Source organism: Ceratotherium simum, chromosome 22 (genome assembly GCF_057802395.1).
Source record: "Ceratotherium simum simum isolate JZ-2026a chromosome 22, ASM5780239v1, whole genome shotgun sequence".
Taxonomy (NCBI): Eukaryota; Metazoa; Chordata; class Mammalia; order Perissodactyla; family Rhinocerotidae; genus Ceratotherium; species Ceratotherium simum.
In genome coordinates this window covers 10279952-10292343 of record NC_141921.1, presented here as the reverse complement: position 1 = coordinate 10292343, position 12392 = coordinate 10279952, and the positions used below count along the sequence as shown (strand labels likewise).

The 12392-nt window shown below is 49.1% G+C and overlaps 1 protein-coding gene and 1 long non-coding RNA gene across 2 annotated transcripts in view; one reads left to right on the top strand and one right to left on the bottom strand.

The window, feature by feature from the left end:
* The window catches only part of LOC147914049 (uncharacterized), a 74815-nt gene extending 67863 nt beyond the window's left edge, over positions 1-6952 (top strand). Inside the window, exon 4 of the long non-coding RNA XR_015555754.1 lies at positions 6374-6952. This is a non-coding gene — a long non-coding RNA (uncharacterized LOC147914049). The remainder of the gene's footprint in view (positions 1-6373) is intronic.
* The window catches only part of AGBL4 (AGBL carboxypeptidase 4), a 1245941-nt gene that overhangs the window by 25716 nt on the left and 1207833 nt on the right, over positions 1-12392 (bottom strand). The window lies entirely within an intron of this gene.

The window sequence follows — 12392 nt, the reverse complement described above, 5'->3', positions numbered from 1 at the left end:
GCCCTTGTGGAAGGCCTTCCTCTCTTTCCCCCTCTTGCCTATCCTCTCTGTGATGCTTAATCACCCTGCAGGCCCAGCTCGAAATCTGCCCTCTTTAGGAAGTCTTCCCAGATTCCTCAAGGCTGAATTAGTTGCTCAGTTGCTCTGTTCTCTGTGTTCCCACAGAAGTCTGTACCTATCTTTTCCTAAGATTTAATCACATTGTTTGTAATCCGAGCCAGACTAAGAGGTAGGTTAGGCCAGCAGGGTACCAGGTGCCATTTGTGATGGGATGATAAAGCATCAATGAAATATGGCAAGTTAGAGAAAATTATATTTATCAGAACTGTTCACTACCATGTGGTTGGAAGGAAATTTGAGACCCAGAGAGGTGAAGTAACTTTTGCTCAAACCATCAAACTAGAAATTGGTTGAACTGGGATTTGAATGCAATTCCAAAATCAACGCTGTTGTTGGTTATTTATTCAGTCATATGTGTTAAATTCTAACTGTGTACCAGGCACTGTGCTGGGCACTAGGATGCAAAACTTGGAGCATGGCTGCCCAGGTTCACGGCAGGTAATGGCAGAGCAGAGCCACGTCCCTCATATTGGTCTCTGGTCTCCAGATCTGAGACTCTTCGTTCCACTGTGTGATTTCACCACTGGGAAGCTCCACAGCCAGCTTCCCAGCCTCTCTCTCTCCCCAGGAACAGGCGAGACACTTCCTCAGAACAACCCCTTCCCCTGCCCCGAAATCTTTGGCTGTGCCCACTGTGGAAAGAAAACCAAAGCTGCTGCCAAGTTCATTAATAATTTTGGCTTTCTGGAGAAAGGAATTGGATTGCTTTGCTCTTCAAATATCAAAACATCCAATTAACACAGCTAATTAGCATCACTAGCAGCAGTCAAAAGAATGGCAATTTAGATGCAGGATTTCAAAGGTTTCCTAGTTGTAGGCCAAGGCAACCCATCTCTTGCTAATGACAAGAGTTCCTCGCTTAGGCAATTCTATAGCAGCCATCAATTAGCCTAGCCACCAGGCAGAGACTGGCCTCCTCCCTGAGTCGTTTGTCTAATCAGAACCGGGGATAGAGAGAAAGAGACACAATGGGGAGAGAGAGAGAGAAAATTAGAAAAAGAGGGAAACAGAGAGGGAGAGAAACAGAGAGAAATAACACACAAGGACACAGAAATTCTGCGAGTCAGAAGGAGACAGGCACAGAGTGAAAGAGAGAGAGAGACAGAAACAGAAAAGGCAATTTACAGATAGATAAACAGACAGCAATCATATTGGTACAGACAAAAAGAAATCGAATTCTTAAACACAAAAAAGATATGACAAAAACACTTCGACCATTAGGAGCTTTGGGAAAGTAGCTGGCCATCGGGAAGCCTAGTGTTCTGATCTGTAAAATCAGGCTTAGCTGTGAGAGTCCAAATGAAAATTTGGCAAAGTTTGGCTGCTATGGTGAGATCCAAGAGAGCAGAGACTAGGAAACCCAAACCAGAGCTTTTCTCTTTCCTTCTCATGCTGAACACTGGCCTTCCCAAGAGCCTTGATTTCTCTTTAAAAGGTCAGGTATGAGGCCCACATTCCTCTGTTTGTGTACTGTCTCCTGTAAACCCAATGGGCTTGACAGCTAGGCCTGTGATCAGCCAGGGGGATTGTTGTCTCCTTCAAGGAAGGAAACCGATGGATCTACCGAGTCCACCTCAGAAATGACTTCCATGTCTTTGCTCCTCTCCATTGCACTGCCTCTGCCCTGGTTCGGGCCTCACGGCCGCCTCTCTAGATCACTGCAACAGCCTCTGGTCTCTCCTCGCTGCTGTCCAATCCATTCTTACCACTGTTGCCAGAGTGACATCTCTAAGATGCATATGATTGTGTCCCTCTCTGACTTAAATCCCTTTTTAATAGGTTCCATACTTTCTCTGGATCAAGTCCAAGCCCATTAAACACAGTATTCAAGGCCTCCCTCTGGGCTCTGGCTCCTGCCTTCTCTTCTCAGCTTTCTCCTGACCCATCTCTCCCACTGCCTACTCTACGTTTACACTCCAAACACACTAGATGACAAGGGGGCCCCTGGACGCTCCATACTGTCTCTACCTCTGGGCTCCTCCTCATACTGTCTCACCCCTGCAATACCTAACTGACAATACCCAGCTGTTGTTCTCTGCCTTTCTATGTCCATGCTTATGTTTACACACTTCCCCTGCCTATTAACTTGTTCTTTTTACTACCTCATCTCTAATCCATCAGGGTCACAAACTCGAATGTCTTCAGAGTATGAGCTCATAATGTAAATATGTGCAATGACATGTATGAAACAATAGGGGAGTAGTGGCAAACTTGATAGTAAATGTCATGCTCAAAGGCCCTCAAACTCAGAATTCAACCAACCAACCAACCAACCAACCAACTCACCAACCAGCAAACATTTTTCTGGCCAAATCCACCATCTGCAGAAAGGAGTCAGTCATGGGCCACCAGTTGGTGATGCTCCATCTGTAACCTAGACGAGGAGCTTAGCTTGGCCCACAAGGTCCTTCGTGTTCAGACTCCACTTCCATCTCTTGCCATCTCCTTGCATCTGGTTCCCCTGTGTAGGGGGGCTTTCACAGCTGTGTCCTCTGCTGTCTCCTCCCCTTTGGGCCCTGCAGGGGTGTTAACTGCGTGTAAATTGCTGCAAAGAACACTAACATTTTCAGTGACTAGGCCAATCCCATCAATATGCCTGGCCCAGGCAAGATGTTATTAATCAGCATTTTAATGAAGCCTAATTACAGCAGATGATGCCTCCCACCAGGTAAGGCAACGGTTACAGATGGGAGCAAACCAGGAAACCACTGCCCTTTCCTCTGAACTTGTTCCACTGTAGAACAGGAGGGTTAACCCTGGAAGGACTGGACGGCTGCAGGGACAAGAGTCCAGCAGAAGGCCCTGCTAGCAGTAAGAAATGACCCCTCTCCCCACTGCCAACGTAAATGCTGTCTGCACAGTGAGTGGAGCTGGGCTTCTCGCTGGGGATGGGTTCCGGCAAGTGATACTGTCTCTTCTGAGGTCTCCTCCACCTGACATCCTGTCTTTCCAGATATGACTGGGTCTCTGTTTCCAGCACTTAGCCCTGAGTCAGGCCTTGGTGAGGCATTATAGTCTTCAAAAAATGGTCTTTGGTTCCTCAACTCTGTTTTTTCTCTTGGCCTCTCCATTTACTGATCTTTTCTCTTTACAACACTCAAGCATCCAGGGCCCCTCCTAACCCCACCCTCTGTTCCCTCTGTTGCAGTTTGGTGGTTAAGAGTGCAGCCTGTGGAATCAGACAGTGCTTAGTCGGGACGCTGACCCCCACATCTACCAGCTCTGTGACCCTGGGAAAGTTACTTTATCTCTCTGATCTTCAGTGTCCTCATCAGTCAAAGGAGAACAATAAACCCTGTCCTGTCCTCTTCACACGGTTATTTTGAGATTAAATTAGGGAAAATACCTAGGGCAGTGCCTGCCATTTAACTGCGTCCCTTCCTCAATTCTGCATCTTCCCTGAGAAGTCAGTAGGTAGGAGAAATTCTTGGCCTTTGCTGGTTGTTTCTTTCTTGATTGAGGAATGAAGTATGGACTTCACAGCGCTCCCCAAATCATGCCAAGGGGAAGCAGCCACTGGTCTAGGGTACACTGACCCGGCTCCCCTTCTTTTTTTATGTTGTGAGGAAGATCAGCCCTGAGCTAACATCCATGCTAATCCTCCTCTTTTTGCCGAGGAAGACTGGCCCTGGGCTAGCATCCGTGCCCATCTTCCTCTACTTTATGTGGGACGCGGCCTCAGCATGGCCTGACATGTGGTGTGTCGGTGCGCGCCCGGGATCCGAACCTGGGCCGCCAGCAGCGGAGCGCGTGCACTTAACTGCTAAGCCACGGGGCCAGCCCTGGCTCCCCTTCTTTATCTCCTCCTATATACACCATCTGCTCCTCCTGTTAATATAGTCATTTCCTCATGCTATTCTCTTGCTCAAGAACCTTCTCTGGCTCCCCATTGCCTATAAGCTAAAACCCCAAATTAGTACTAAGGCACTCAAGGCTTTCTACAATCTGGCCACAAAGGACCTTTCCAGCTTAGTTCCTAAGCCTCCCTTGTACAAACTCACCACTCCAGACAGGCCAGTTTCTTAACATGCTCAGTTCTACCACTGAGCCTTTGTTCACGATGATCCACTCTCCAGAATGCCTTTTCTGCTTCACCACTAGACTGTAAGTTCCTTCACTAGACTGTGAGGGTGGATGTTTTGTTTTGAATCTCAATATCAGTAGAGCTGGACACAGTGAAGGCCCTCAATAAATAGTTGTTAAACTGGACTAAACGCCACCCCTTCAAATTCGTCTTTAAAATCCAGAACAGACCCCTTTGGGTGGTCTGATGTAGTCAAGGTCAGGATCTGAAGCCAACAGACCTGAGGTCGAACCCAAGCCCCACCACTGTGATGGTTACTTGTATGTATCAACTTGGCTGGGACACATGCCCAGAGAATTGGTCAAACATTATTCTGGATGTTTCTGTGAGGATGTTTTGGATGAGATTATTTTGTGAACTTTGAGTAAAGCACGTTATTCTCCATAATGTGGGTGGGCCTCATCCAATCAGTTGATGGCCTGAATAGAACAAAAGAGTGACCTCCCTGAAGCACGAGGGAATTCTGCAATGAATAGCCTTTGGTCCTGAACTGCCACATTGGCTCTTCCCTACATCTTCAGCATGCTGGCCCACCCTGCAGATTTTGGATTTGCCAGCCTCCATAATCACATGAGCCAATTCCATACAATAAATCTCTTTCTCTATATATACACATCCTATTGGTTCTGTTTTTCTGGAGAACCCTGACTAATACAGCCACTTACTGGCTGTGCACTTTTGTCAAGTTACTTTACCTCGCTGAGCCTTTGTTTTCTAAGCTATAAAATGGGAATGACAGTTCCTCCTCCACAGGGTTGTTGTGATACCCTGTCTGTGTATGTGAAAGCCCTCTAAATTGTGAGCCACTGTGCCTTGCTAAATGTCATTAGCAAGGCCCACCACCTCCCAGAAATCGTCACCAATTGCACAGCCCTTTGCTCTCAGACGTTCTTGAGCTCCGACAGCAGTCTGAGCCTACACCTCACTGACTCTGTCCTATCTTTCAGCATCTGAGCACATGTGCTGCCCAGCACTGGATGGAGGGGGTAGGGACAGGGCACCCAGTAGAGACGCCCAGTATAGACCAGTCTGGGGGCAGCTCTCAAAGCTAGAGCAGAGGCTGCTGTGAAGAATTCAGACACGATGCTGCAGTTGGTTGGGTCCTGAATTTAAATGCATCTCATTGCTCTTTGTCTCGACAGGGTAATAAAAAATCCTCAGACGGAATATTATGGATGCAAAGGTGCAACACAGGCTCTCTGCTCTCTGCCCACCATCCAAGAGAAGGGAGACATGTCTGGGGCCTGAAGGAGACTGACCTTGTCGGGGGGAAACAGGTCAGAGCAGACGGCACGTCCTCAGCAGGGCAGGGAGGGCCTGGATCCCTGACACTAAGCCAGTGCTTCCGGATCCTTCATGCCGAGACTCAGAGAAAATGATGGTATTTGTTTACACAGCGAAGGAAGGAGTGAGGCGCTGCCTTCTACTGGAGGCTCTTGGCCCTGGGGCCTGGGCGGCTCCAGGCCTTGTGAGGCTGCTGGTGGGCTGAGGTATCAGTACCTTGGTATGGCAGCACTCAGGGGCGGAATCTCTGAGATACGCTCTCCCCCTCAGCTGTGGCGCATAGAAGTTGCTGTGCTCCTCACAGGCCGACCTGATGGAAGGCTCAGCTGGGAAGTCATCTGTGGCCCTTCGAGCTCCCGTGGGTCTTGTGGTTGCTGTCTCTCTCTCTGAGTCAAGAATCCTGCGAATCTGATCACGTCATCCCTCACTCAGAATGACCAGCACCTACACTCCTCAGTAGGGCACATTAAACAAGTTAAAACAAGGTCCCCACCCCTCTGCCCAGCCTCGTCACTCACTCCCCTAATAATTTTATCTTTTTGTGTGTGTGTGTGTGAGGAAGATGAGCCCTGAGCTAACATCCATGCTAATCCTCCTCTTTTTGCTGAGGAAGACCGGCACTGAGCTAACATCTATTGCCAATCCTCCTCCTTTTTTTTCCCCAAAGCCCCAGTAGATAGTTGTATGTCATAATTGCACATCCTTCTAGTTGCTGTATGTGGGACGCGGCCTCAGCATGGCTGGAGAAGCAGTGCGTCAGTGCGCGCCCGGGATCCGAACCCAGGCCGCCAGTAGCGGAGCGCACGAACTTAACTGCAAAGCCACGGGGCCGACCCTTATCTATTTTTTAAACACCTCCCATTTTTTCCCTTCTCTCTCTCCTAGGTCTGCAGGTGGCCAGCTTGAGCGATCTAGTAGAAACTTGGCCAGAAGGTAGGGCTTCAGGCTGGCTCGGCTGTAGGCGGCAGGTAGGATTCGGGTCTGCCTTCCCCAGTCTTCATCCCGGGGCTGGGCTGAGGCGGCAGTGGCTCCCTGCGACACGCTCTTCTTCTGGTGGATCACTGGAGTAGCCAGCGCCAAGCCAAACTGCACAGGCACGTTGAAGACCTCCATGTGAGTCCGTTCTGTTGGCATCGCGTTCACCAAAGCAAGTCACCTAGATACACCCAAGACCAGCGGGGTGAAGAAGAATACTCCGCCCATGGTCCTTCCCAGCACTTGAAGCTCCAGACATTTCCAGCTCCTGAACACAGCACGTTGTGTCATGTCTCTGGGCCTTGGCCTAGAATGTCCATTAATTGTAATGTCTACATGTCAACTTCTCCATCAGGTTGTACTCTTAGAATGCAGGGGCCTCACCTGACCCATTTCTGTGTCCCCAGATGCCCAATATGGGGCCTGACACAGAAGGAGGGCTCAGAAACTCCTTGCTAAATAAATGAATGAATAATTGAATAAATCAATGTCCAGTCTCTGGGTCCTGTTTGTTTCTTTTTTTTTTTTTTTTTTAATTCATTTTTTCCCCCCAAAGCCCCAGTAGACAGTTGTATGTTGTAGGTTCACATCCTTCTAGTTGCTGTACGCGGGACTCGGCCTCGGGTTGGACGGAGATGTGGTGCCTCGGGGCGTGCCCGGGATCCGAACCCGGGCCGCCAGCATCAGAGCGCGCGCACTCAACCGCCAAGCCACGGAGCCGGCCCGGTCCTGTTTGTTTCTATGTGCTCACTTGACTTTCTGCCTGGACCCACTGGTCTCTGTGTGTGCTTTGATCCTGGGCCCACTGGGGTATAGCTCAAAACCCTGTGTTTGGGTTCCATTAGATCTAAGACACACTGAAGTGGGTCAAAGGCCGTTGACCCGTCATCCATACTTATGGTTGCAATTTGAGTTCATAGACTGTCTGAACAGCAAAAGACATTAGAGACTCCCTAGTCCAACAACCTCCTTGAGGGAAGAAGCAATGTCTTAGTCATCTTTGATCCCCAAAGTCTAGCATGGGACCTCGTTCAGAGTGGGTGTTTGGCAAATATTTGTTTATGCATGAATCCCAGTAACACCATTATAGGCATAAAATGAAAGCCCAGAAACGGAAAATGAAGTCCCCGAGTCACACAGTAAGTTTCTGGTAGTCTGGATTCCAGCTTGGCTCCCCGGACTTCCAGGAGGCCAGAACCCAATGGGCTTTCTCTAAGGCCTTGTTTCTTGACACAGACTTAAGATTACATAAAGTAGGACTTGAATTACTTGTTCCAAATCTGTCTTTGATCATTGAAGGATCCAACATGGATGAGTTCTTGTTGCTTTAAAGCCATGGAGGCAAAAGGCAATTGATGTGGCAGCAACAGAGCAGGCTTTGGAGGTTGACAGACCTGAGTCTGAGAATCAGCAGAAGCGCTTACTAACTACATGACCTTGGGCAAATCCCCTAATTACTCTGAGTGTCAGTCTTCTCCCCACCCCACACACCCCACCAAATGGGGAACATAATGTCTATGTTTCAGGGTTGTAGTAAAGATTCGTGCTAATGTGTGCATTTACCTAGAACATCTTAATCTTAGGTAGTCAATCACTTACAATGACATTGTGTTTTCAGATTGTACTTCAAAGCTGGTTGCAGCACCAGCCATCACCTTTGGAGATTGTTTGCCCTTACAAAGACTCCCATCCATCCTGATGCCTGACCATCGTGGTATTTTAACATTCACAGTGCCATTGCTCACCATAGAACAGCCACTGACCATAAAGTTTGACATTTGGAAGATTAAAGTGCTTTGAATTAGTCATGCACATGTGAAGTCATTGTTCCTACTTGTCCTGCTCTGAATCTAAAAATGACTTTCAGCAGAGCCCAGTAACTTTCCCTCAACAATTACCTTCCGGTGAGGAGGTATGGAGGCGTTTAGGCCAAGAGAAAACTCACAGTTACTCAGGAAAAAACCAGAGCAGAGGAGAAACAGTGTGAGTCAGCACATCTGGAGAGAGGGGTCTGCTCTGCCAGGGCTGGGTGGTCTGCTGCCTCCCCAAGGCGCAGTGGGGGCTGGAGGGCTGGGAAGGTGGGTGGGACGGGGCAGGTGAGATCTCACAGTTTGAATGCGAGCGTGGGAGCGGAGCAGGTGCTGGGGGACTACAGGGCTCTGGGGTCAGAGCATGGCTCTGCTCAGTATAAGTTGTGTGACCCCAGGAATGTTAATATCTTGAGCCAACATTTTCTCACTTGCAAGAGGAAAATGGTGACTCCTTCATAAGGCTGCTGTGAGAATTAATCAAGCTAACAAGACCCTTAGCACAGTGCCTGGCATGTGGTAGGCAATCAGTAAGGATTTTCCTTCTCTCAAGAGCTTCTCAGTTTTCCAAGACTCAGATATCTTCCTCACGCTTTAAATGCTGTGCATACCAAGAATCCCAGGGACATCCACCTGCACATGTTACTACTAAAATGCTTAGCTAAGGGGAAGTGAGTTTGGGATGTTCCAATCCAACCTGAGTGCAAATAAGTAGGGCAGACTACAGTCACATCTTCCTTGTGAGAGAACTCAAAAGAAGAATCCCCTTTGCTTTAAAACTAGTTGTCTGGGTGCATGTGTCTCTGTGGTGGTGTGGATGGTCCTCCACCCAGGCATGAAGTCTGTCCCCCAACTGGTTAGCCTCCCCTTCACATACTCAACAGATCCCTGACCTACTGGGATCCCCATGAAGTTATCAAGCAGAATTGGAATGTGTAATAATAACTACCATCCCTTTCTAGCAGCCAGTCAGGGTGTTAAGTGCTTACATACATTCTCATTTAACGTCACAAAAACTCTGGAAAGTTTGCACCATCATCTCTATTTGGCAGGTGAGGAGTCTGGGGTCCAGAGAGGTGAAGCAGCTTGCCCAAGGTTGTGCAGGGCTTAGAAATGGCAGAGGTAGGATTGGAAACCAGATCCGTACGATTGTAGAACCTGGGATCCTAACCACTGAACCACGCCAGCTCAAATACCTATAGTCCTGGTCCTTGCCTGAGCCTGGACCAGTTGGCTGTCCTGGCTTCTCCAAAGCTGGCATGAGACACAACATTCCCGGAGAATGGTGTGGAGGATGCAGCCTGTGTTAGTGTAGCAGACAGCTAGACCTCAGATAGCTGAGAGCATGGAGCGTGTTTTGGGATTGTGCCCTTGGCTCTCATCAAGGGACACTATGAAAGGCAACCTCATGGCCCTGGGGCTGGCATATGCTGCAGGAGTGCTCACGAGGCCAGAGGTCACTCCTCCCAACACGGTCCCTGGGTGAGATGTTTCCTGAAGAGCTCAATGCTGGGAAATACTTTGTGTTGCTTTCTTGTGGCAGGTGCTTTTGTTGGAATTAGTACAGATAGTAAATAAATGAGCAAGCAAATTACAAGAACTGGCCCACACACATATACACCAGGATGTCTGTGGGGCCCCAGGGATGACTTCTTCCTCACCACACGCCTTCCCCATAGGACACTGGGAAGAGACACTCCCCTTGACATTAGGACACCCTCTGGTTGTCCCTTAGCTCAGTTCACAGTCCCGGATCACGTACTTCGTCAGGAAGCCGCTCTGTACCCCTTTGGGGAGGCAGAAGAGAGAGACAGTGAGCCCTGAAAGACAGTTCCTTCAAGGTGAAGGTCAAGTCCCCACTTTCCTGAAAAGCTCAAAATTGGTATTTGAATCTAGATCTGAACTGAAGTATGAGGAGAGGGGAAAGAGGAGGAGGGAGAGAGAGGAGGGAGGACCGGAGAAGAAAGGAGAGGAAGAACAGAAAGGCGGGCCAGCACAGTGGGGCTGCAAGGAGACAGGCAGGGAGGGGAGTGCTGAGGCCAACCCGGGGCAGCTGGCCTCCTGCTCGGCCGCACACACGCCACCTCCCTCAACTGTCACCATCAGTTAAGGTGTCAGAGCACCGAGCACCTGCTCAAGATGTGTAAATGGAGAATACGGGAGTCAAATGTGGATTTGGGTGCAAAACCTTTCCACTGTTCGCCTTGAGAGAGGAAGGGAGCAAACAAGGAAGAGAAAGAAAGGAAAAGTGGAAGAGAGCAAGGGGAGAAGGGAGGTCGGAGGAGGAGAAGCCAGCAGGTGGAGAGGTGAGAGAGGGCACCCTAGAGATAGTGGGAGCATGTGTACGTGTATGGGACAGAGTCAAACAAAAGAGAGAAACGGAAAAAAGGAGAATGAGAGAGAGAAAGGGGAAGAAACAGGTGGGGAGGAGGGAAGTCCATGCAGGAAAGAAACCTGGGAGAAGGGCATAGGAGGTGCCCCTCCTCCTCCGTCCCCCAAAGGCGGCTCAGGCCCCCCAGAGCTCAGATCCCAGCCCAGACAAAGGATTTGGCAGCCTCCCAATCCTCTGCAGGGAGGAAGCTAGCCTCTCAAAGGCAGCCATGCACCCTGGGGGCCAGGAGAGGGCACTTCAACCTCAGGCAACAGCAACAAAGCTGCAGCTGGTGGGCCCTGCCAGGCAGGCAGCAAGAGGCAGAGAGCTGGGAGGAGAGGCCAGCCTCTTGCTCAGGTCGGTGGGCGGTTACCAGCACCTCTCTGATGGAGCCAGGTCCCCATGCACATCCCTGTAGACAAGGGATGGGCAATGATCTGGTTTGGGACCCCCTTGGCTGCCCCTACACCAGCCCGGTGCCTCCCCTGGCCTTGCCCCTGCCTCTACCCTATTCTAGATTTCTGTCCTGAAGAGCAACATGCCTCCAACTTCTCCCTGTGCCCCCTCATCCTCCTCCCCTTCACCAAGAATCATCCTTTCTTTGAGTACAGGGCGGACTAATTTTAAAAACCATTTCTTGCACACTATGCCACTTGATCTGCACAACCACTCACAAGGTGGGCACAGCAGGGAGAATGGGAAACTGAGGCACAGAGATGGAGCACCAGTTGTCTGTGAGCACATTAAAAAAATAAAAATCACTATATTTTCCACTTCTAACATTCCATGATAAGAACCCAAGTCAGGGGCCGGCCCTGTGGCTTAGCGGTTAAGTACGCGTGCTCCGCTGCTGGCAGCCCGGGTTCAGATCCCAGGCGCGCACCGACGCCCCCCTTCTCCGGCCATGCTGAGGCCGCGTCCCACATACAGCAACTAGAAGGATGTGCAGCTATGACATACAACTATCTACTGGGGCTTTGGGGGGGTGGAAAGAACCCAAGTCAGTTAACCCTTTACCGTGACATGTTTCCTCAATACCAGAATTAAGGCGGGCTTACATATGTTGTCTCTAATTGAGCACCAAATACCTAACCTTGTCACAGATTAAGTCTTGGCCTCAGTCACAGATCTTGACCATAACTGAGCCCTGAGCCTGATTGTTAATGACTTCGTCCTGGTAAAAAGTTTTGAATTATGCACATGAGTGCAGATAGTGGAGTCTGACTCCGTCAGGATATCTGAGAACTATAAACATACTTTTAAGAAGATTGCTATTTAAGAATCTTAGGAACCCCTTAAGAATCTTAAGAACCCTTCATGGAAGTTTCCATGAAACCTCCAGCCTGCACTGATTCCATCTCTTCCTGATGGCCCAGAAATTTATTACTTAGATTTCACCCAATTCAGTACTTGACTAGTAACAGTAATAATAACGCTATCATTTATTGAGTGCCCACCATGTTCCTGGTAATCTATTAGGCACCTGAGAATTTTTTTTTATGTTTCTATCTACTTGAAACAACCCTATGAGGTATCCTAATCATCATTGTTATAGATGGCAAACTGAGGCTCAGAGACGTTAGGTCGCTTGACCAAGGTCACACAATTGGTAGATAGCAGAGCCAAGATCTGTACCCAGGTCAGTGTGGCTCCAAAGGCCATGTTCTTTTTCACTGTTATTGAACAATGGCATCTGTTAGTTACATCTCCTCTACCACATGGCTGGTTTCTTCAAAGAAAGTGTCCTCTA